We start from the raw sequence: 27,882 nt of genomic DNA, 5'->3' as shown, positions 1-27,882 counted from the left end.
CACCTGCACCCAAATGCGCATTCACTTGCAAATCCAAACACACTCAATCACACACACCTGCACATACTCACACACCTGTACTCAACAACACCCACACTGTCACCCACAATCACATTCACTCCTACTCTCACACACACAAAGAAGAAAATGCCTTTCAAATACACATGGACTCACAAATGCACTCCCATCTTCACACTCACACTCAAAAATAGACTCACACACAAACACACACACAAAGTCACACTCACAATCCTACACAACCAGAAACTAAAACACACATACACAGATGCCAGCTCTCACTCACACATGATCACACACACAAAAAAACACTGACACTCTCACCCTCACACACACACAAACATGTCCATCCACACAGGCATACCAAACACACCTGAATACACTCAACTAACAGAAACGAAGACACAGACTCACTGTTATACTCACAAAAATAATCTCAGCACACTCACAAACAGACACACACTCACACACCTGCACCGAACACCCACTCACACTCTGACCCAAACACACTTACACTCACTCACACACACCTGCACATTCTAACACACACTCACACACAACACACAGATAAACATACTTACACACATATGCCCATACACATGCAAACTCTCTCACACAGAGACACCAAAATACACAATCATACACAAATTCAAATACACAGGCTCACACCCACAAACAAGCAAACACACTCATTCACACACACACTGACAGAATCATTCAATTACAATTAAACCCTCAGCTACAGAAACACTCACACACTTACACACAACTCACACACTCACACACATGTACACACCTACAACTTTCACCCTCTCACTCACAGAAACACATACACAAAATCAGTCAGACAAACACCTACCACCAAACACATGTACACACATTCACACACTCACTCACACCTTCAGCCTCGCATACTCTCACACATTCTCGCCTACACACCGTCATACACACTCCCACCCTCATTCACAAGTACCCACATATATACTCACACACTGACTCAAAAACACACCACCAAACACAAACTCTCACAACACATACACACAGAAACTCACACAGGCTGATTCACAATCACACTCACAGACATAAACACTCACCTAGGTGCACACTCATACATTCAGTCCTACAGAAACACACACCCGCATGCACACACTCACTCACACACTCACAATTGCACACACCTCCACATGCACACAGACACATGCCCAAACACACATTCTCTCATACACACGAACACTCAAACACACATAGATATACACGAAGTTTAACACACATGTGAACACACAACACACACACATGCCCCTACTTTCACATTCACACACTCACCCAAGAACACCCTCACAAATACAAATGTACACATGTGTTCTCACACCCAAGTGAATACCCAGAAGCCTACACATGAACATACAAATACACACTCACTCATCTCTTCCTCATCCACATAACCCCAGTACAAAACTCACATCCCTGAACATCCTAATACACTCTCACACACTCACTCTCACAACTGCAACCACATGCCCACACACACTCAAACCCAACACACTCATTCCCACACCTGCACCCAAATGCGCATTCACTTGCAAATCCAAACACACTCAATCACACACACCTGCACATACTCACACACCTGTACTCAACAACACCCACACTGTCACCCACAATCACATTCACTCCTACTCTCACACACACAAAGAAGAAAATGCCTTTCAAATACACATGGACTCACAAATGCACTCCCATCTTCACACTCACACTCAAAAATAGACTCACACACAAACACACACACAAAGTCACACTCACAATCCTACACAACCAGAAACTAAAACACACATACACAGATGCCAGCTCTCACTCACACATGATCACACACACAAAAAAACACTGACACTCTCACCCTCACACACACACAAACATGTCCATCCACACAGGCATACCAAACACACCTGAATACACTCAACTAACAGAAACGAAGACACAGACTCACTGTTATACTCACAAAAATAATCTCAGCACACTCACAAACAGACACACACTCACACACCTGCACCGAACACCCACTCACACTCTGACCCAAACACACTTACACTCACTCACACACACCTGCACATTCTAACACACACTCACACACAACACACAGATAAACATACTTACACACATATGCCCATACACATGCAAACTCTCTCACACAGAGACACAAAAATACACAATCATACACAAATTCAAATACACAGGCTCACACCCACAAACAAGCAAACACACTCATTCACACACACACTGACAGAATCATTCAATTACAATTAAACCCTCAGCTACAGAAACACTCACACACTTACACACAACTCACACACTCACACACATGTACACACCTACAACTTTCACCCTCTCACTCACAGAAACACACACACAATATCAGTCAGACAAACACCTACCAACAAACACATGTACACACATTCACACACTCACTTACACCTTCAGTCTCACATACTCTCACACATTCTCGCCCACACACTGTCATACACACTCCCACACTGATTCACAAGTACCCACATATATACTCACACACTGACTCAAAAACACACCACCAAACACAAACTCTCACAACACATACACACAGAAACTCACACAGGCTGTCTCACAATCACATTCACAGACATAAACACTCACCTAGGTGCACACTCATACAATCAGTCATACAGAAACACACACCTGCATGTACAAATTCACTCACACACCTTCACAAATTCACACTCTTACACAAGTACACAGACACATGCACAAGCACACATACACACTCTCATTGACCCATACAAACACACAAACACATATAGATATACATAAACAGTAACACAAACAATCACACACACACATTCCCGTACTTTCACATCCACACACCCACCCAAAAACACCCGCACATATACACACACATACATTCTCACTCCCACGTGAATACCCAGATGTCAACACATTAACGTAAAAGAACACACACCCACTCAAACTCACATTCCAATACACATGTACACACAAATGCACTCACACATTCACACTCACTCAAAAGTAGACTCACACAAATAAACACACAAATACACACACTCACACTCACACACTCACCCACACTTGAACACACACACTTACATTCACAGACTCACACACTTACTCCAACTCACACACACGCATGCACACACACACACACACATACACAGTCTGACACCACAATCCCCCAAATTTCAGCTTTCTACATTAGCTGGGAAAACAGTCTTTGACCACCTTGCTCAGTTTCATTTTTCCTCCGTTGGCAATTTTTTGAACGTGGTGGCCTACAACTGCTTGCCTGCTAATCTCAGCATCCCATTGCTGGAATGAAAGGTGTGGGACAGATCCAGCTTATTTTTCATGGTGAGATTTGACTTCTAGGCTAGTCTCCACAAACAATGCTACTAAACTCAGCATTCCTAATGCCTAAGAAGCAAGGCATGGGCCACCAATGCTTGAGTTAACTTAGTCAGTTATCAACTGCACACAAAAACTCACTCACACTCAAACACACACAAACACACATAGATATACACAAACAGCCCCCACACACATACACACGCTCCAAGACTCACTCGCACTCACACTCACCCACACGTGCACTCACACACACAGTCTCAAACACTCACCTACATAGACACACTCAACACACACACATGCAGTCACACACACTCACAAACATCAACAATCATACACGAGTACACACATTCACACACGTACTCACACCATCCCCCTCACATACACTCACACCTACACACTCCCACACACTATCATGCACACTTACACACAGTCACATCATGTAAACACATATATACTCACTAAGAAAAACTCACACCCATAACCCTCACATATGTAACCACTCATATACTCAAACCTACAGAAACACACACCCTCATGCACACTCTCACTCCTGCACATATTCAAAAATTCACACACGTACCCATGTACACAGACACATACGCCACCCACCTGCACATACATACATACACCCTCATACACACATATAAACACAAAAACCCAATAGATATATACACTCACATCCACACACCGGAACAGACGAACAAGCCATCACTCACACATACACCTGCAGTCACATTCACAAACTCCTAAAAACACCCTCACACATACAAACACACACGTGTACTCACATATACCTGAATACACACAAGCAAGAACACTAACATACGAAGACACACTCAGTCTCCTTCTCGTCCACATAACCCCTCTACATCAATCACACACCTGAACACACTAACACAATCTCTTGGACACAAATTCCCACACCTGCACCCAAATGCGCATTCACACGCCAATACAAACACACTCAATTACACACACCTGCACATACTCACACACCTGCACTCAACAACACACACAGTCACCACAATCACATTCGCTCCTACTCTCACATGCACAAAGAAGAAAATCCCTTTCAAATACACATGCACACACAAATACACTCCCATATTCACACTCACACTCAAAACTAGGCTCACAATCAGACACACACAAATACACACTCACAAACATACACACTTACACACAAAAACACACATGCAGAGATGCCAGCACTCATTCACACATAATCACCTACACAATAAAACACTCACACACTCACCCTCACACACACATGTGCATACACAGAGGCATAGCAAACACACCTGAGTACACCCAACTAACACAAACATACAAAGATACACTCTCTGTCATACTCACCAACAAGAAGTCAACACACTCACACACATAGACACACTGAGACTCACACACCGGCAACAAATATCCACTCACACTCAGACCCAAACCCAATGACACTCACTCACACACACCTGCACATTCTCACACACACTCACACACTCACACACAACACACTAATACACATACTTGCACACATATTCCCATACACATGCAAACTATTTCCCACAGGGACACAAAAATACACAATCAGGTCCAAATTCAAATACACAGGCACACACCCACAAACAAGCAAACACACTCATACACAGTCACACAGTGACAGAATCACTCAATGACAATTACACACTCACCTACAGTTACACTCACAAACTTACACACAACTCACAGCTTCAGCCTGACATACACTGACACATACTCTCCCAAACACTGTCATACACACTCCCACACACACTCACAACACATACCCATATATACACTCACACACACACACAAACATACCCCCACACACACTCACAACCCATTCACCCAGACACTCACACTGACTCACACAGTATTGAAATGTCACATATATGCACACTTATACATTCAGTCCTACAGAAACACACACCCGCATGCACACACTCACTCACACACTCACAATTGCACACACCTCCACATGCACACAGACACATGCCAAACACACATTCTCTCATACACACGAACACTCCAACACACATAGATATACACGAAGTTTAACACACATGTGAACACACAACACACACACATGCCCCTACTTTCACATTCACACACTCACCCAAGAACACCCTCACAAATACAAATGTACACATGTGTTCTCACACCCAAGTGAATACCCAGAAGCCTACACATGAACATACAAATACACACTCACTCATCTCTTCCTCATCCACATAACCCCAGTACAAAACTCACATCCCTGAACATCCTAATACACTCTCACACACTCACTCTCACAACTGCAACCACATGCCCACACACACTCAAACCCAACACACTCATTCCCACACCTGCACCCAAATGCGCATTCACTTGCAAATCCAAACACACTCAATCACACACACCTGCACATACTCACACACCTGTACTCAACAACACCCACACTGTCACCCACAATCACATTCACTCCTACTCTCACACACACAAAGAAGAAAATGCCTTTCAAATACACATGGACTCACAAATGCACTCCCATCTTCACACTCACACTCAAAAATAGACTCACACACAAACACACACACAAAGTCACACTCACAATCCTACACAACCAGAAACTAAAACACACATACACAGATGCCAGCTCTCACTCACACATGATCACACACACAAAAAAACACTGACACTCTCACCCTCACACACACACAAACATGTCCATCCACACAGGCATACCAAACACACCTGAATACATTCAACTAACAGAAACGAAGACACAGACTCACTGTTATACTCACAAAAATAATCTCAGCACACTCACAAACAGACACACACTCACACACCTGCACCGAACACCCACTCACACTCTGACCCAAACACACTTACACTCACACACACCTGCACATTCTAACACACACTCACACACAACACACAGATAAACATACTTACACACATATGCCCATACACATGCAAACTCTCTCACACAGAGACACAAAAATACACAATCATACACAAATTCAAATACACAGGCTCACACCCACAAACAAGCAAACACACTCATTCACACACACACTGACAGAATCATTCAATTACAATTAAACCCTCAGCTACAGAAACACTCACACACTTACACACAACTCACACACTCACACACATGTACACACCTACAACTTTCACCCTCTCACTCACAGAAACACACACACAATATCAGTCAGACAAACACCTACCAACAAACACATGTACACACATTCACACACTCACTTACACCTTCAGTCTCACATACTCTCACACATTCTCGCCCACACACTGTCATACACACTCCCACACTGATTCACAAGTACCCACATATATACTCACACACTGACTCAAAAACACACCACCAAACACAAACTCTCACAACACATACACACAGAAACTCACACAGGCTGTCTCACAATCACATTCACAGACATAAACACTCACCTAGGTGCACACTCATACAATCAGTCATACAGAAACACACACCTGCATGTACAAATTCACTCACACACCTTCACAAATTCACACTCTTACACAAGTACACAGACACATGCACAAGCACACATACACACTCTCATTGACCCATACAAACACACAAACACATATAGATATACATAAACAGTAACACAAACAATCACACACACACATTCCCGTACTTTCACATCCACACACCCACCCAAAAACACCCGCACATATACACACACATACATTCTCACTCCCACGTGAATACCCAGATGTCAACACATTAACGTAAAAGAACACACACCCACTCAAACTCACATTCCAATACACATGTACACACAAATGCACTCACACATTCACACTCACTCAAAAGTAGACTCACACAAATAAACACACAAATACACACACTCACACTCACACACTCACCCACACTTGAACACACACACTTACATTCACAGACTCACACACTTACTCCAACTCACACACACGCATGCACACACACACACACACACATACACAGTCTGACACCACAATCCCCCAAATTTCAGCTTTCTACATTAGCTGGGAAAACAGTCTTTGACCACCTTGCTCAGTTTCATTTTTCCTCCGTTGGCAATTTTTTGAACGTGGTGGCCTACAACTGCTTGCCTGCTAATCTCAGCATCCCATTGCTGGAATGAAAGGTGTGGGACAGATCCAGCTTATTTTTCATGGTGAGATTTGACTTCTAGGCTAGTCTCCACAAACAATGCTACGAAACTCAGCATTCCTAATGCCTAAGAAGCAAGGCATGGGCCACCAATGCTTGAGTTAACTTAGTCAGTTATCAACTGCACACAAAAACTCACACTCAAACACACACAAACACACATAGATATACACAAACAGCCCCCACACACATACACACGCTCCAAGACTCACTCGCACTCACACTCACCCACACGTGCACTCACACACACAGTCTCAAACACTCACCTACATAGACACACTCAACACACACACATGCAGTCACACACACTCACAAACATCAACAATCATACACGAGTACACACATTCACACACGTACTCACACCATCCCCCTCACATACACTCACACCTACACACTCCCACACACTATCATGCACACTTACACACAGTCACATCATGTAAACACATATATACTCACTAAGAAAAACTCACACCCATAACCCTCACATATGTAACCACTCACATACTCAAACCTAAAGAAACACACACCCTCATGTACACTCTCACTCCTGCACATATTCAAAAATTCACCCACGTACCCATGTACACAGACACATACGCCACCCACCTGCACATACATACATACACCCTCATACACACATACAAACACAAAAACCCAAATAGATATATACACTCACATCCACACACCGGAACAGACGAACAAGCCATCACTCACACATACACCTGCAGTCACATTCACAAACTCCTAAAAACACCCTCACACATACAAACACACTCGTGTACTCACATATACCTGAATACACACAAGCAAGAACACTAACATACGAAGACACACTCAGTCTCCTTCTCGTCCACATAACCCCTCTACATCAATCACACACCTGAACACACTAACACAATCTCTTGGACACAAATTCCCACACCTGCACCCAAATGCGCATTCACACGCCAATACAAACACACTCAATTACACACACCTGCACATACTCACACACCTGCACTCAACAACACACACAGTCACCACAATCACATTCGCTCCTACTCTCACATGCACAAAGAAGAAAATCCCTTTCAAATACACATGCACACACAAATACACTCCCATATTCACACTCACACTCAAAACTAGGCTCACAATCAGACACACACAAATACACACTCACAAACATACACACTTACACACAAAAACACACATGCAGAGATGCCAGCTCTCATTCACACATAATCACCTACACAATAAAACACTCACACACTCACCCTCACACACACATGTGCATACACAGAGGCATAGCAAACACACCTGAGTACACCCAACTAACACAAACATACAAAGATACACTCGCTGTCATACTCACCAACAAGAAGTCAACACACTCACACACATAGACACACTGAGACTCACACACCGGCAACAAATATCCACTCACACTCAGACCCAAACCCAATGACACTCACTCACACACACCTGCACATTCTCACACACACTCACACACTCACACACAACACACTAATACACATACTTGCACACATATTCCCATACACATGCAAACTATTTCCCACAGGGACACAAAAATACACAATCAGGTCCAAATTCAAATACACAGGCACACACCCACAAACAAGCAAACACACTCATACACAGTCACACAGTGACAGAATCACTCAATGACAATTACACACTCACCTACAGTTACACTCACAAACTTACACACAACTCACAGCTTCAGCCTGACATACACTGACACATACTCTCCCAAACACTGTCATACACACTCCCACACACACTCACAACACATACCCATATATACACTCACACACACACACAAACATACCCCCACACACACTCACAACCCGTTCACCCAGACACTCACACTGACTCACACACAATCACACAGTCCTGAAATGTCACATATATGCACACTTATACATTCAGTCCTACAGAAACACACACCCGCATGCACACACTCACTCACACACTCACAATTGCACACACCTCCACATGCACACAGACACATGCCCAAACACACATTCTCTCATACACACGAACACTCAAACACACATAGATATACACGAAGTTTAACACACATGTGAACACACAACACACACACATGCCCCTACTTTCACATTCACACACTCACCCAAGAACACCCTCACAAATACAAATGTACACATGTGTTCTCACACCCAAGTGAATACCCAGAAGCCTACACATGAACATACAAATACACACTCACTCATCTCTTCCTCATCCACATAACCCCAGTACAAAACTCACATCCCTGAACATCCTAATACACTCTCACACACTCACTCTCACAACTGCAACCACATGCCCACACACACTCAAACCCAACACACTCATTCCCACACCTGCACCCAAATGCGCATTCACTTGCAAATCCAAACACACTCAATCACACACACCTGCACATACTCACACACCTGTACTCAACAACACCCACACTGTCACCCACAATCACATTCACTCCTACTCTCACACACACAAAGAAGAAAATGCCTTTCAAATACACATGGACTCACAAATGCACTCCCATCTTCACACTCACACTCAAAAATAGACTCACACACAAACACACACACAAAGTCACACTCACAATCCTACACAACCAGAAACTAAAACACACATACACAGATGCCAGCTCTCACTCACACATGATCACACACACAAAAAAACACTGACACTCTCACCCTCACACACACACAAACATGTCCATCCACACAGGCATACCAAACACACCTGAATACACTCAACTAACAGAAACGAAGACACAGACTCACTGTTATACTCACAAAAATAATCTCAGCACACTCACAAACAGACACACACTCACACACCTGCACCGAACACCCACTCACACTCTGACCCAAACACACTTACACTCACTCACACACACCTGCACATTCTAACACACACTCACACACAACACACAGATAAATATACTTACACACATATGCCCATACACATGCAAACTCTCTCACACAGAGACACCAAAATACACAATCATACACAAATTCAAATACACAGGCTCACACCCACAAACAAGCAAACACACTCATTCACACACACACTGACAGAATCATTCAATTACAATTAAACCCTCAGCTACAGAAACACTCACACACTTACACACAACTCACACACTCACACACATGTACACAGCTACAACTTTCACCCTCTCACTCACAGAAACACATACACAAAATCAGTCAGACAAACACCTACCACCAAACACATGTACACACATTCACACACTCACTCACACCTTCAGCCTCGCATACTCTCACACATTCTCGCCTACACACCGTCATACACACTCCCACCCTCATTCACAAGTACCCACATATATACTCACACACTGACTCAAAAACACACCACCAAACACAAACTCTCACAACACATACACACAGAAACTCACACAGGCTGATTCACAATCACACTCACAGACATAAACACTCACCTAGGTGCACACTCATACATTCAGTCCTACAGAAACACACACCTGCATGCACACACTCACTCACACACTCACAATTGCACACACCTCCACATCCACACAGACACATGCCCAAACACACATTCTCTCATACACACGAACACTCAAACACACATAGATATACACGAAGTTTAACACACATGTGAACACACAACACACACACATGCCCCTACTTTCACATTCACACACTCACCCAAGAACACCCTCACAAATGCAAATGTACACATGTGTTCTCACACCCAAGTGAATACCCAGAAGCCTACACATGAACATACAAATACACACTCACTCATCTCTTCCTCATCCACATAACCCCAGTACAAAACTCACATCCCTGAACATCCTAATACACTCTCACACACTCACTCTCACAACTGCAACCACATGCCCACACACACTCAAACCCAACACACTCATTCCCACACCTGCACCCAAATGCGCATTCACTTGCAAATCCAAACACACTCAATCACACACACCTGCACATACTCACACACCTGTACTCAACAACACCCACACTGTCACCCACAATCACATTCACTCCTACTCTCACTCACACAAAGAAGAAAATGCCTTTCAAATACACATGGACTCACAAATGCACTCCCATCTTCACACTCACACTCAAAAATAGACTCACACACAAACACACACACAAAGTCACACTCACAATCCTACACAACCAGAAACTAAAACACACATACACAGATGCCAGCTCTCACTCACACATGATCACACACACAAAAAAACACTGACACTCTCACCCTCACACACACACAAACATGTCCATCCACACAGGCATACCAAACACACCTGAATACACTCAACTAACAGAAACGAAGACACAGACTCACTGTTATACTCACAAAAATAATCTCAGCACACTCACAAACAGACATACACTCACACACCTGCACCGAACACCCACTCACACTCTGACCCAAACACACTTACACTCACTCACACACACCTGCACATTCTAACACACACTCACACACAACACACAGATAAACATACTTACACACATATGCCCATACACATGCAAACTCTCTCACACAGAGACACAAAAATACACAATCATACACAAATTCAAATACACAGGCTCACACCCACAAACAAGCAAACACACTCATTCACACACACACTGACAGAATCATTCAATTACAATTAAACCCTCAGCTACAGAAACACTCACACACTTACACACAACTCACACACTCACACACATGTACACAGCTACAACTTTCACCCTCTCACTCACAGAAACACATACACAAAATCAGTCAGACAAACACCTACCAACAAACACATGTACACACATTCACACACTCACTCACACCTTCAGCCTCGCATACTCTCACACATTCTCGCCTACACACCGTCATACACACTCCCACACTCATTCACAAGTACCCACATATATACTCACACACTGACTCAAAAACACACCACCAAACACAAACTCTCACAACACATACACACAGAAACTCACACAGGCTGATTCACAATGACACTCACAGACATAAACACTCACCTAGGTGCACACTCATACATTCAGTCCTACAGAAACACACCCGCATGCACACACTCACTCACACACTCACAATTGCACACACCTCCACATGCACACAGACACATGCCCAAACACACATTCTCTCATACACACGAACACTCAAACACACATAGATATACACGAAGTTTAACACACATGTGAACACACAACACACACACATGCCCCTACTTTCACATTCACACACTCACCCAAGAACACCCTCACAAATACAAATGTACACATGTGTTCTCACACCCAAGTGAATACCCAGAAGCCTACACATGAACATACAAATACACACTCACTCATCTCTTCCTCATCCACATAACCCCAGTACAAAACTCACATCCCTGAACATCCTAATACACTCTCACACACTCACTCTCACAACTGCAACCACATGCCCACACACACTCAAACCCAACACACTCATTCCCACACCTGCACCCAAATGCGCATTCACTTGCAAATCCAAACACACTCAATCACACACACCTGCACATACTCACACACCTGTACTCAACAACACCCACACTGTCACCCACAATCACATTCACTCCTACTCTCACACACACAAAGAAGAAAATGCCTTTCAAATACACATGGACTCACAAATGCACTCCCATCTTCACACTCACACTCAAAAATAGACTCACACACAAACACACACACAAAGTCACACTCACAATCCTACACAACCAGAAACTAAAACACACATACACAGATGCCAGCTCTCACTCACACATGATCACACACACAAAAAAACACTGACACTCTCACCCTCACACACACACAAACATGTCCATCCACACAGGCATACCAAACACACCTGAATACACTCAACTAACAGAAACGAAGACACAGACTCACTGTTATACTCACAAAAATAATCTCAGCACACTCACAAACAGACACACACTCACACACCTGCACCGAACACCCACTCACACTCTGACCCAAACACACTTACACTCACACACACCTGCACATTCTAACACACACTCACACACAACACACAGATAAACATACTTACACACATATGCCCATACACATGCAAACTCTCTCACACAGAGACACAAAAATACACAATCATACACAAATTCAAATACACAGGCTCACACCCACAAACAAGCAAACACACTCATTCACACACACACTGACAGAATCATTCAATTACAATTAAACCCTCAGCTACAGAAACACTCACACACTTACACACAACTCACACACTCACACACATGTACACACCTACAACTTTCACCCTCTCACTCACAGAAACACACACACAATATCAGTCAGACAAACACCTACCAACAAACACATGTACACACATTCACACACTCACTTACACCTTCAGTCTCACATACTCTCACACATTCTCGCCCACACACTGTCATACACACTCCCACACTGATTCACAAGTACCCACATATATACTCACACACTGACTCAAAAACACACCACCAAACACAAACTCTCACAACACATACACACAGAAACTCACACAGGCTGTCTCACAATCACATTCACAGACATAAACACTCACCTAGGTGCACACTCATACAATCAGTCATACAGAAACACACACCTGCATGTACAAATTCACTCACACACCTTCACAAATTCACACTCTTACACAAGTACACAGACACATGCACAAGCACACATACACACTCTCATTGACCCATACAAACACACAAACACATATAGATATACATAAACAGTAACACAAACAATCACACACACACATTCCCGTACTTTCACATCCACACACCCACCCAAAAACACCCGCACATATACACACACATACATTCTCACTCCCACGTGAATACCCAGATGTCAACACATTAACGTAAAAGAACACACACCCACTCAAACTCACATTCCAATACACATGTACACACAAATGCACTCACACATTCACACTCACTCAAAAGTAGACTCACACAAATAAACACACAAATACACACACTCACACTCACACACTCACCCACACTTGAACACACACACTTACATTCACAGACTCACACACTTACTCCAACTCACACACACGCATGCACACACACACACACACACATACACAGTCTGACACCACAATCCCCCAAATTTCAGCTTTCTACATTAGCTGGGAAAACAGTCTTTGACCACCTTGCTCAGTTTCATTTTTCCTCCGTTGGCAATTTTTTGAACGTGGTGGCCTACAACTGCTTGCCTGCTAATCTCAGCATCCCATTGCTGGAATGAAAGGTGTGGGACAGATCCAGCTTATTTTTCATGGTGAGATTTGACTTCTAGGCTAGTCTCCACAAACAATGCTACGAAACTCAGCATTCCTAATGCCTAAGAAGCAAGGCATGGGCCACCAATGCTTGAGTTAACTTAGTCAGTTATCAACTGCAGACAAAAACTCACTCACACTCAAACACACACAAACACACATAGATATATACAAACAGCCCCCACACACATACACACGCTCCAAGACTCACTCGCACTCACACTCACCCACACGTGCACTCACACACACAGTCTCAAACACTCACCTACATAGACACACTCAACACACACACATGCAGTCACACACACTCACAAACATCAACAATCATACACGAGTACACACATTCACACACGTACTCACACCATCCCCCTCACATACACTCACACCTACACACTCCCACACACTATCATGCACACTTACACACAGTCACATCATGTAAACACATATATACTCACTAAGAAAAACTCACACCCATAACCCTCACATATGTAACCACTCACATACTCAAACCTACAGAAACACACACCCTCATGCACACTCTCACTCCTGCACATATTCAAAAATTCACACACGTACCCATGTACACAGACACATACGCCACCCACCTGCACATACATACATACACCCTCATACACACATATAAACACAAAAACCCAATAGATATATACACTCACATCCACACACCGGAACAGACGAACAAGCCATCACTCACACATACACCTGCAGTCACATTCACAAACTCCTAAAAACACCCTCACACATACAAACACACACGTGTACTCACATATACCTGAATACACACAAGCAAGAACACTAACATACGAAGACACACTCAGTCTCCTTCTCGTCCACATAACCCCTCTACATCAATCACACACCTGAACACACTAACACGATCTCTTGGACACAAATTCCCACACCTGCACCCAAATGCGCATTCACACGCCAATACAAACACACTCAATTACACACACCTGCACATACTCACACACCTGCACTCAACAACACACACAGTCACCACAATCACATTCGCTCCTACTCTCACATGCACAAAGAAGAAAATCCCTTTCAAATACACATGCACACACAAATACACTCCCATATTCACACTCACACTCAAAACTAGGCTCACAATCAGACACACACAAATACACACTCACAAACATACACACTTACACACAAAAACACACATGCAGAGATGCCAGCTCTCATTCACACATAATCACCTACACAATAAAACACTCACACACTCACCCTCACACACACATGTGCATACACAGAGGCATAGCAAACACACCTGAGTACACCCAACTAACACAAACATACAAAGATACACTCGCTGTCATACTCACCAACAAGAAGTCAACACACTCACACACATAGACACACTGAGACTCACACACCGGCAACAAATATCCACTCACACTCAGACCCAAACCCAATGACACTCACTCACACACACCTGCACATTCTCACACACACTCACACACTCACACACAACACACTAATACACATACTTGCACACATATTCCCATACACATGCAAACTATTTCCCACAGGGACACAAAAATACACAATCAGGTCCAAATTCAAATACACAGGCACACACCCACAAACAAGCAAACACACTCATACACAGTCACACAGTGACAGAATCACTCAATGACAATTACACACTCACCTACAGTTACACTCACAAACTTACACACAACTCACAGCTTCAGCCTGACATACACTGACACATACTCTCCCAAACACTGTCATACACACTCCCACACACATTCACAACACATACCCATATATACACTCACACACACACATAAACATACCCCCACACACACTCACAACCCGTTCACCCAGACACTCACACTGACTCACACACAATCACACAGTCCTGAAATGTCACATATATGCACACTTATACATTCAGTCCTACAGAAACACACACCCGCATGCACACACTCACTCACACACTCACAATTGCACACACCTCCACATGCACACAGACACATGCCCAAACACACATTCTCTCATACACACGAACACTCAAACACACATAGATATACACGAAGTTTAACACACATGTGAACACACAACACACACACATGCCCCTACTTTCACATTCACACACTCACCCAAGAACACCCTCACAAATACAAATGTACACATGTGTTCGCACACCCAAGTGAATACCCAGAAGCCTACACATGAACATACAAATACACACTCACTCATCTCTTCCTCATCCACATAACCCCAGTACAAAACTCACATCCCTGAACATCCTAATACACTCTCACACACTCACTCTCACAACTGCAACCACATGCCCACACACACTCAAACCCAACACACTCATTCCCACACCTGCACCCAAATGCGCATTCACTTGCAAATCCAAACACACTCAATCACACACACCTGCACATACTCACACACCTGTACTCAACAACACCCACACTGTCACCCACAATCACATTCACTCCTACTCTCACACACACAAAGAAGAAAATGCCTTTCAAATACACATGGACTCACAAATGCACTCCCATCTTCACACTCACACTCAAAAATAGACTCACACACAAACACACACACAAAGTCACACTCACAATCCTACACAACCAGAAACTAAAACACACATACACAGATGCCAGCTCTCACTCACACATGATCACACACACAAAAAAACACTGACACTCTCACCCTCACACACACACAAACATGTCCATCCACACAGGCATACCAAACACACCTGAATACACTCAACTAACAGAAACGAAGACACAGACTCACTGTTATACTCACAAAAATAATCTCAGCACACTCACAAACAGACACACACTCACACACCTGCACCGAACACCCACTCACACTCTGACCCAAACACACTTACACTCACTCACACACACCTGCACATTCTAACACACACTCACACACAACACACAGATAAACATACTTACACACATATGCCCATACACATGCAAACTCTCTCACACAGAGACACCAAAATACACAATCATACACAAATTCAAATACACAGGCTCACACCCACAAACAAGCAAACACACTCATTCACACACACACTGACAGAATCATTCAATTACAATTAAACCCTCAGCTACAGAAACACTCACACACTTACACACAACTCACACACTCACACACATGTACACAGCTACAACTTTCACCCTCTCACTCACAGAAACACATACACAAAATCAGTCAGACAAACACCTACCACCAAACACATGTACACACATTCACACACTCACTCACACCTTCAGCCTCGCATACTCTCACACATTCTCGCCTACACACCGTCATACACACTCCCACCCTCATTCACAAGTACCCACATATATACTCACACACTGACTCAAAAACACACCACCAAACACAAACTCTCACAACACATACACACAGAAACTCACACAGGCTGATTCACAATCACACTCACAGACATAAACACTCACCTAGGTGCACACTCATACATTCAGTCCTACAGAAACACACACCCGCATGCACACACTCACTCACACACTCACAATTGCACACACCTCCACATGCACACAGACACATGCCCAAACACACATTCTCTCATACACACGAACACTCAAACACACATAGATATACACGAAGTTTAACACACATGTGAACACACAACACACACACATGCCCCTACTTTCACATTCACACACTCACCCAAGAACACCCTCACAAATACAAATGTACACATGTGTTCTCACACCCAAGTGAATACCCAGAAGCCTACACATGAACATACAAATACACACTCACTCATCTCTTCCTCATCCACATAACCCCAGTACAAAACTCACATCCCTGAACATCCTAATACACTCTCACACACTCACTCTCACAACTGCAACCACATGCCCACACACACTCAAACCCAACACACTCATTCCCACACCTGCACCCAAATGCGCATTCACTTGCAAATCCAAACACACTCAATCACACACACCTGCACATACTCACACACCTGTACTCAACAACACCCACACTGTCACCCACAATCACATTCACTCCTACTCTCACACACACAAAGAAGAAAATGCCTTTCAAATACACATGGACTCACAAATGCACTCCCATCTTCACACTCACACTCAAAAATAGACTCACACACAAACACACACACAAAGTCACACTCACAATCCTACACAACCAGAAACTAAAACACACATACACAGATGCCAGCTCTCACTCACACATGATCACACACACAAAAAAACACTGACACTCTCACCCTCACACACACACAAACATGTCCATCCACACAGGCATACCAAACACACCTGAATACACTCAACTAACAGAAACGAAGACACAGACTCACTGTTATACTCACAAAAATAATCTCAGCACACTCACAAACAGACACACACTCACACACCTGCACCGAACACCCACTCACACTCTGACCCAAACACACTTACACTCACTCACACACACCTGCACATTCTAACACACACTCACACACAACACACAGATAAACATACTTACACACATATGCCCATACACATGCAAACTCTCTCACACAGAGACACAAAAATACACAATCATACACAAATTCAAATACACAGGCTCACACCCACAAACAAGCAAACACACTCATTCACACACACACTGACAGAATCATTCAATTACAATTAAACCCTCAGCTACAGAAACACTCACACACTTACACACAACTCACACACTCACACACATGTACACACCTACAACTTTCACCCTCTCACTCACAGAAACACACACACAATATCAGTCAGACAAACACCTACCAACAAACACATGTACACACATTCACACACTCACTTACACCTTCAGTCTCACATACTCTCACACATTCTCGCCCACACACTGTCATACACACTCCCACACTGATTCACAAGTACCCACATATATACTCACACACTGACTCAAAAACACACCACCAAACACAAACTCTCACAACACATACACACAGAAACTCACACAGGCTGTCTCACAATCACATTCACAGACATAAACACTCACCTAGGTGCACACTCATACAATCAGTCATACAGAAACACACACCTGCATGTACAAATTCACTCACACACCTTCACAAATTCACACTCTTACACAAGTACACAGACACATGCACAAGCACACATACACACTCTCATTGACCCATACAAACACACAAACACATATAGATATACATAAACAGTAACACAAACAATCACACACACACATTCCCGTACTTTCACATCCACACACCCACCCAAAAACACCCACACATATACACACACATACATTCTCACTCCCACGTGAATACCCAGATGTCAACACATTAACGTAAAAGAACACACACCCACTCAAACTCACATTCCAATACACATGTACACACAAATGCACTCACACATTCACACTCACTCAAAAGTAGACTCACACAAATAAACACACAAATACACACACTCACACTCACACACTCACCCACACTTGAACACACACACTTACATTCACAGACTCACACACTTACTCCAACTCACACACACGCATGCACACACACACACACACACATACACAGTCTGACACCACAATCCCCCAAATTTCAGCTTTCTACATTAGCTGGGAAAACAGTCTTTGACCACCTTGCTCAGTTTCATTTTTCCTCCGTTGGCAATTTTTTGAACGTGGTGGCCTACAACTGCTTGCCTGCTAATCTCAGCATCCCATTGCTGGAATGAAAGGTGTGGGACAGATCCAGCTTATTTTTCATGGTGAGATTTGACTTCTAGGCTAGTCTCCACAAACAATGCTACGAAACTCAGCATTCCTAATGCCTAAGAAGCAAGGCATGGGCCACCAATGCTTGAGTTAACTTAGTCAGTTATCAACTGCAGACAAAAACTCACTCACACTCAAACACACACAAACACACATAGATATATACAAACAGCCCCCACACACATACACACGCTCCAAGACTCACTCGCACTCACACTCACCCACACGTGCACTCACACACAGTCTCAAACACTCACCTACATAGACACACTCAACACACACACATGCAGTCACACACACTCACAAACATCAACAATCATACACGAGTACACACATTCACACACGTACTCACACCATCCCCCTCACATACACTCACACCTACACACTCCCACACACTATCATGCACACTTACACACAGTCACATCATGTAAACACATATATACTCACTAAGAAAAACTCACACCCATAACCCTCACATATGTAACCACTCACATACTCAAACCTACAGAAACACACACCCTCATGCACACTCTCACTCCTGCACATATTCAAAAATTCACACACGTACCCATGTACACAGACACATACGCCACCCACCTGCACATACATACATACACCCTCATACACACATATAAACACAAAAACCCAATAGATATATACACTCACATCCACACACCGGAACAGACGAACAAGCCATCACTCACACATACACCTGCAGTCACATTCACAAACTCCTAAAAACACCCTCACACATACAAACACACACGTGTACTCACATATACCTGAATACACACAAGCAAGAACACTAACATACGAAGACACACTCAGTCTCCTTCTCGTCCACATAACCCCTCTACATCAATCACACACCTGAACACACTAACACAATCTCTTGGACACAAATTCCCACACCTGCACCCAAATGCGCATTCACACGCCAATACAAACACACTCAATTACACACACCTGCACATACTCACACACCTGCACTCAACAACACACACAGTCACCACAATCACATTCGCTCCTACTCTCACATGCACAAAGAAGAAAATCCCTTTCAAATACACATGCACACACAAATACACTCCCATATTCACACTCACACTCAAAACTAGGCTCACAATCAGACACACACAAATACACACTCACAAACATACACACTTACACACAAAAACACACATGCAGAGATGCCAGCACTCATTCACACATAATCACCTACACAATAAAACACTCACACACTCACCCTCACACACACATGTGCATACACAGAGGCATAGCAAACACACCTGAGTACACCCAACTAACACAAACATACAAAGATACACTCGCTGTCATACTCACCAACAAGAAGTCAACACACTCACACAAATAGACACACTGAGACTCACACACCGGCAACAAATATCCACTCACACTCAGACCCAAACCCAATGACACTCACTCACACACACCTGCACATTCTCACACACACTCACACACTCACACACAACACACTAATACACATACTTGCACACATATTCCCATACACATGCAAACTATTTCCCACAGGGACACAAAAATACACAATCAGGTCCAAATTCAAATACACAGGCACACACCCACAAACAAGCAAACACACTCATACACAGTCACACAGTGACAGAATCACTCAATGACAATTACACACTCACCTACAGTTACACTCACAAACTTACACACAACTCACAGCTTCAGCCTGACATACACTGACACATACTCTCCCAAACACTGTCATACACACTCCCACACACACTCACAACACATACCCATATATACACTCACACACACACACAAACATACCCCCACACACACTCACAACCCATTCACCCAGACACTCACACTGACTCACACACAATCACACAGTCCTGAAATGTCACATATATGCACACTTATACATTCAGTCCTACAGAAACACACACCCGCATGCACACACTCACTCACACACTCACAATTGCACACACCTCCACATGCACACAGACACATGCCCAAACACACATTCTCTCATACACACGAACACTCCAACACACATAGATATACACGAAGTTTAACACACATGTGAACACACAACACACACACATGCCCCTACTTTCACATTCACACACTCACCCAAGAACACCCTCACAAATACAAATGTACACATGTGTTCTCACACCCAAGTGAATACCCAGAAGCCTACACATGAACATACAAATACACACTCACTCATCTCTTCCTCATCCACATAACCCCAGTACAAAACTCACATCCCTGAACATCCTAATACACTCTCACACACTCACTCTCACAACTGCAACCACATGCCCACACACACTCAAACCCAACACACTCATTCCCACACCTGCACCCAAATGCGCATTCACTTGCAAATCCAAACACACTCAATCACACACACCTGCACATACTCACACACCTGTACTCAACAACACCCACACTGTCACCCACAATCACATTCACTCCTACTCTCACACACACAAAGAAGAAAATGCCTTTCAAATACACATGGACTCACAAATGCACTCCCATCTTCACACTCACACTCAAAAATAGACTCACACACAAACACACACACAAAGTCACACTCACAATCCTACACAACCAGAAACTAAAACACACATACACAGATGCCAGCTCTCACTCACACATGATCACACACACAAAAAAACACTGACACTCTCACCCTCACACACACACAAACATGTCCATCCACACAGGCATACCAAACACACCTGAATACACTCAACTAACAGAAACGAAGACACAGACTCACTGTTATACTCACAAAAATAATCTCAGCACACTCACAAACAGACACACACTCACACACCTGCACCGAACACCCACTCACACTCTGACCCAAACACACTTACACTCACTCACACACACCTGCACATTCTAACACACACTCACACACAACACACAGATAAACATACTTACACACATATGCCCATACACATGCAAACTCTCTCACACAGATACACAAAAATACACAATCATACACAAATTCAAATACACAGGCTCACACCCACAAACAAGCAAACACACTCATTCACACACACACTGACAGAATCATTCAATTACAATTAAACCCTCAGCTACAGAAACACTCACACACTTACACACAACTCACACACTCACACACATGTACACACCTACAACTTTCACCCTCTCACTCACAGAAACACACACACAAAATCAGTCAGACAAACAAACACCTACCAACAAACACATGTACACACATTCACACACTCACTTACACCTTCAGTCTCGCATACTCTCACACATTCTCGCCCACACACTGTCATACACACTCCCACACTGATTCACAAGTACCCACATATATACTCACACACTGACTCAAAAACACACCACCAAACACAAACTCTCACAACACATACACACAGAAACTCACACAGGCTGTCTCACAATCACATTCACAGACATAAACACTCACCTAGGTGCACACTCATACAATCAGTCATACAGAAACACACACCTGCATGTACAAATTCACTCACACACCTTCACAAATTCACATTCTTACACAAGTACACAGACACATGCACAAGCACACATACACACTCTCATTGACCCATACAAACACACAAACACATATAGATATACATAAACAGTAACACAAACAATCACACACACACACATTCCCGTACTTTCACATCCACACACCCACCCAAAAACACCCGCACATATACACACACATACATTCTCACTCCCACGTGAATACCCAGATGTCAACACATTAACGTAAAAGAACACACACCCACTCAAACTCACATTCCAATACACATGTACACACAAATGCACTCACACATTCACACTCACTCAAAAGTAGACTCACACAAATAAACACACAAATACACACACTCACACTCACACACTCACCCACACTTGAACACACACACTTACATTCACAGACTCACACACTTACTCCAACTCACACACACGCATGCACACACACACACATACACAGTCTGACACCACAATCCCCCAAATTTCAGCTTTCTACATTAGCTGGGAAAACAGTCTTTGACCACCTTGCTCAGTTTCATTTTTCCTCCGTTGGCAATTTTTTGAACGTGGTGGCCTACAACTGCTTGCCTGCTAATCTCAGCATCCCATTGCTGGAATGAAAGGTGTGGGACAGATCCAGCTTATTTTTCATGGTGAGATTTGACTTCTAGGCTAGTCTCCACAAACAATGCTACTAAACTCAGCATTCCTAATGCCTAAGAAGCAAGGCATGGGCCACCAATGCTTGAGTTAACTTAGTCAGTTATCAACTGCACACAAAAACTCACTCACACTCAAACACACACAAACACACATAGATATACACAAACAGCCCCCACACACATACACACGCTCCAAGACTCACTCGCACTCACACTCACCCACACGTGCACTCACACACACAGTCTCAAACACTCACCTACATAGACACACTCAACACACACACATGCAGTCACACACACTCACAAACATCAACAATCATACACGAGTACACACATTCACACACGTACTCACACCATCCCCCTCACATACACTCACACCTACACACTCCCACACACTATCATGCACACTTACACACAGTCACATCATGTAAACACATATATACTCACTAAGAAAAACTCACACCCATAACCCTCACATATGTAACCACTCACATACTCAAACCTACAGAAACACACACCCTCATGCACACTCTCACTCCTGCACATATTCAAAAATTCACACACGTACCCATGTACACAGACACATACGCCACCCACCTGCACATACATACATACACCCTCATACACACATACAAACACAAAAACCCAAATAGATATATACACTCACATCCACACACCGGAACAGACGAACAAGCCATCACTCACACATACACCTGCAGTCACATTCACAAACTCCTAAAAACACCCTCACACATACAAACACACTCGTGTACTCACATATACCTGAATACACACAAGCAAGAACACTAACATACGAAGACACACTCAGTCTCCTTCTCGTCCACATAACCCCTCTACATCAATCACACACCTGAACACACTAACACAATCTCTTGGACACAAATTCCCACACCTGCACCCAAATGCGCATTCACACGCCAATACAAACACACTCAATTACACACACCTGCACATACTCACACACCTGCACTCAACAACACACACAGTCACCACAATCACATTCGCTCCTACTCTCACATGCACAAAGAAGAAAATCCCTTTCAAATACACATGCACACACAAATACACTCCCATATTCACACTCACACTCAAAACTAGGCTCACAATCAGACACACACAAATACACACTCACAAACATACACACTTACACACAAAAACACACATGCAGAGATGCCAGCTCTCATTCACACATAATCACCTACACAATAAAACACTCACACACTCACCCTCACACACACATGTGCATACACAGAGGCATAGCAAACACACCTGAGTACACCCAACTAACACAAACATACAAAGATACACTCGCTGTCATACTCACCAACAAGAAGTCAACACACTCACACAGATAGACACACTGAGACTCACACACCGGCAACAAATATCCACTCACACTCAGACCCAAACCCAATGACACTCACTCACACACACCTGCACATTCTCACACACACTCACACACTCACACACAACACACTAATACACATACTTGCACACATATTCCCATACACATGCAAACTATTTCCCACAGGGACACAAAAATACACAATCAGGTCCAAATTCAAATACACAGGCACACACCCACAAACAAGCAAACACACTCATACACAGGCACACAGTGACAGAATCACTCAATGACAATTACACACTCACCTACAGTTACACTCACAAACTTACACACAACTCACAGCTTCAGCCTGACATACACTGACACATACTCTCCCAAACACTGTCATACACACTCCCACACACACTCACAACACATACCCATATATACACTCACACACACACAAAGATACCCCCACACACACTCACAACCCGTTCACCCAGACACTCACACTGACTCACACACAATCACACAGTCCTGAAATGTCACATATATGCACACTTATACATTCAGTCCTACAGAAACACACACCCGCATGCACACACTCACTCACACACTCACAATTGCACACACCTCCACATGCACACAGACACATGCCCAAACACACATTCTCTCATACACACGAACACTCCAACACACATAGATATACACGAAGTTTAACACACATGTGAACACACAACACACACACATGCCCCTACTTTCACATTCACACACTCACCCAAGAACACCCTCACAAATACAAATGTACACATGTGTTCTCACACCCAAGTGAATACCCAGAAGCCTACACATGAACATACAAATACACACTCACTCATCTCTTCCTCATCCACATAACCCCAGTACAAAACTCACATCCCTGAACATCCTAATACACTCTCACACACTCACTCTCACAACTGCAACCACATGCCCACACACACTCAAACCCAACACACTCATTCCCACACCTGCACCCAAATGCGCATTCACTTGCAAATCCAAACACACTCAATCACACACACCTGCACATACTCACACACCTGTACTCAACAACACCCACACTGTCACCCACAATCACATTCACTCCTACTCTCACACACACAAAGAAGAAAATGCCTTTCAAATACACATGGACTCACAAATGCACTCCCATCTTCACACTCACACTCAAAAATAGACTCACACACAAACACACACACAAAGTCACACTCACAATCCTACACAACCAGAAACTAAAACACACATACACAGATGCCAGCTCTCACTCACACATGATCACACACACAAAAAAACACTGACACTCTCACCCTCACACACACACAAACATGTCCATCCACACAGGCATACCAAACACACCTGAATACACTCAACTAACAGAAACGAAGACACAGACTCACTGTTATACTCACAAAAATAATCTCAGCACACTCACAAACAGACACACACTCACACACCTGCACCGAACACCCACTCACACTCTGACCCAAACACACTTACAGTCACTCACACACACGTGCACATTCTAACACACACTCACACACAACACACAGATAAAC

Source organism: Castor canadensis, chromosome 13, assembly GCF_047511655.1.
Source record: "Castor canadensis chromosome 13, mCasCan1.hap1v2, whole genome shotgun sequence".
NCBI classification, from domain to species: domain Eukaryota; kingdom Metazoa; phylum Chordata; class Mammalia; order Rodentia; family Castoridae; genus Castor; species Castor canadensis.
The sequence above is the reverse complement of the archived record's forward strand: the minus strand, read 5'-3'. Positions refer to the sequence as shown.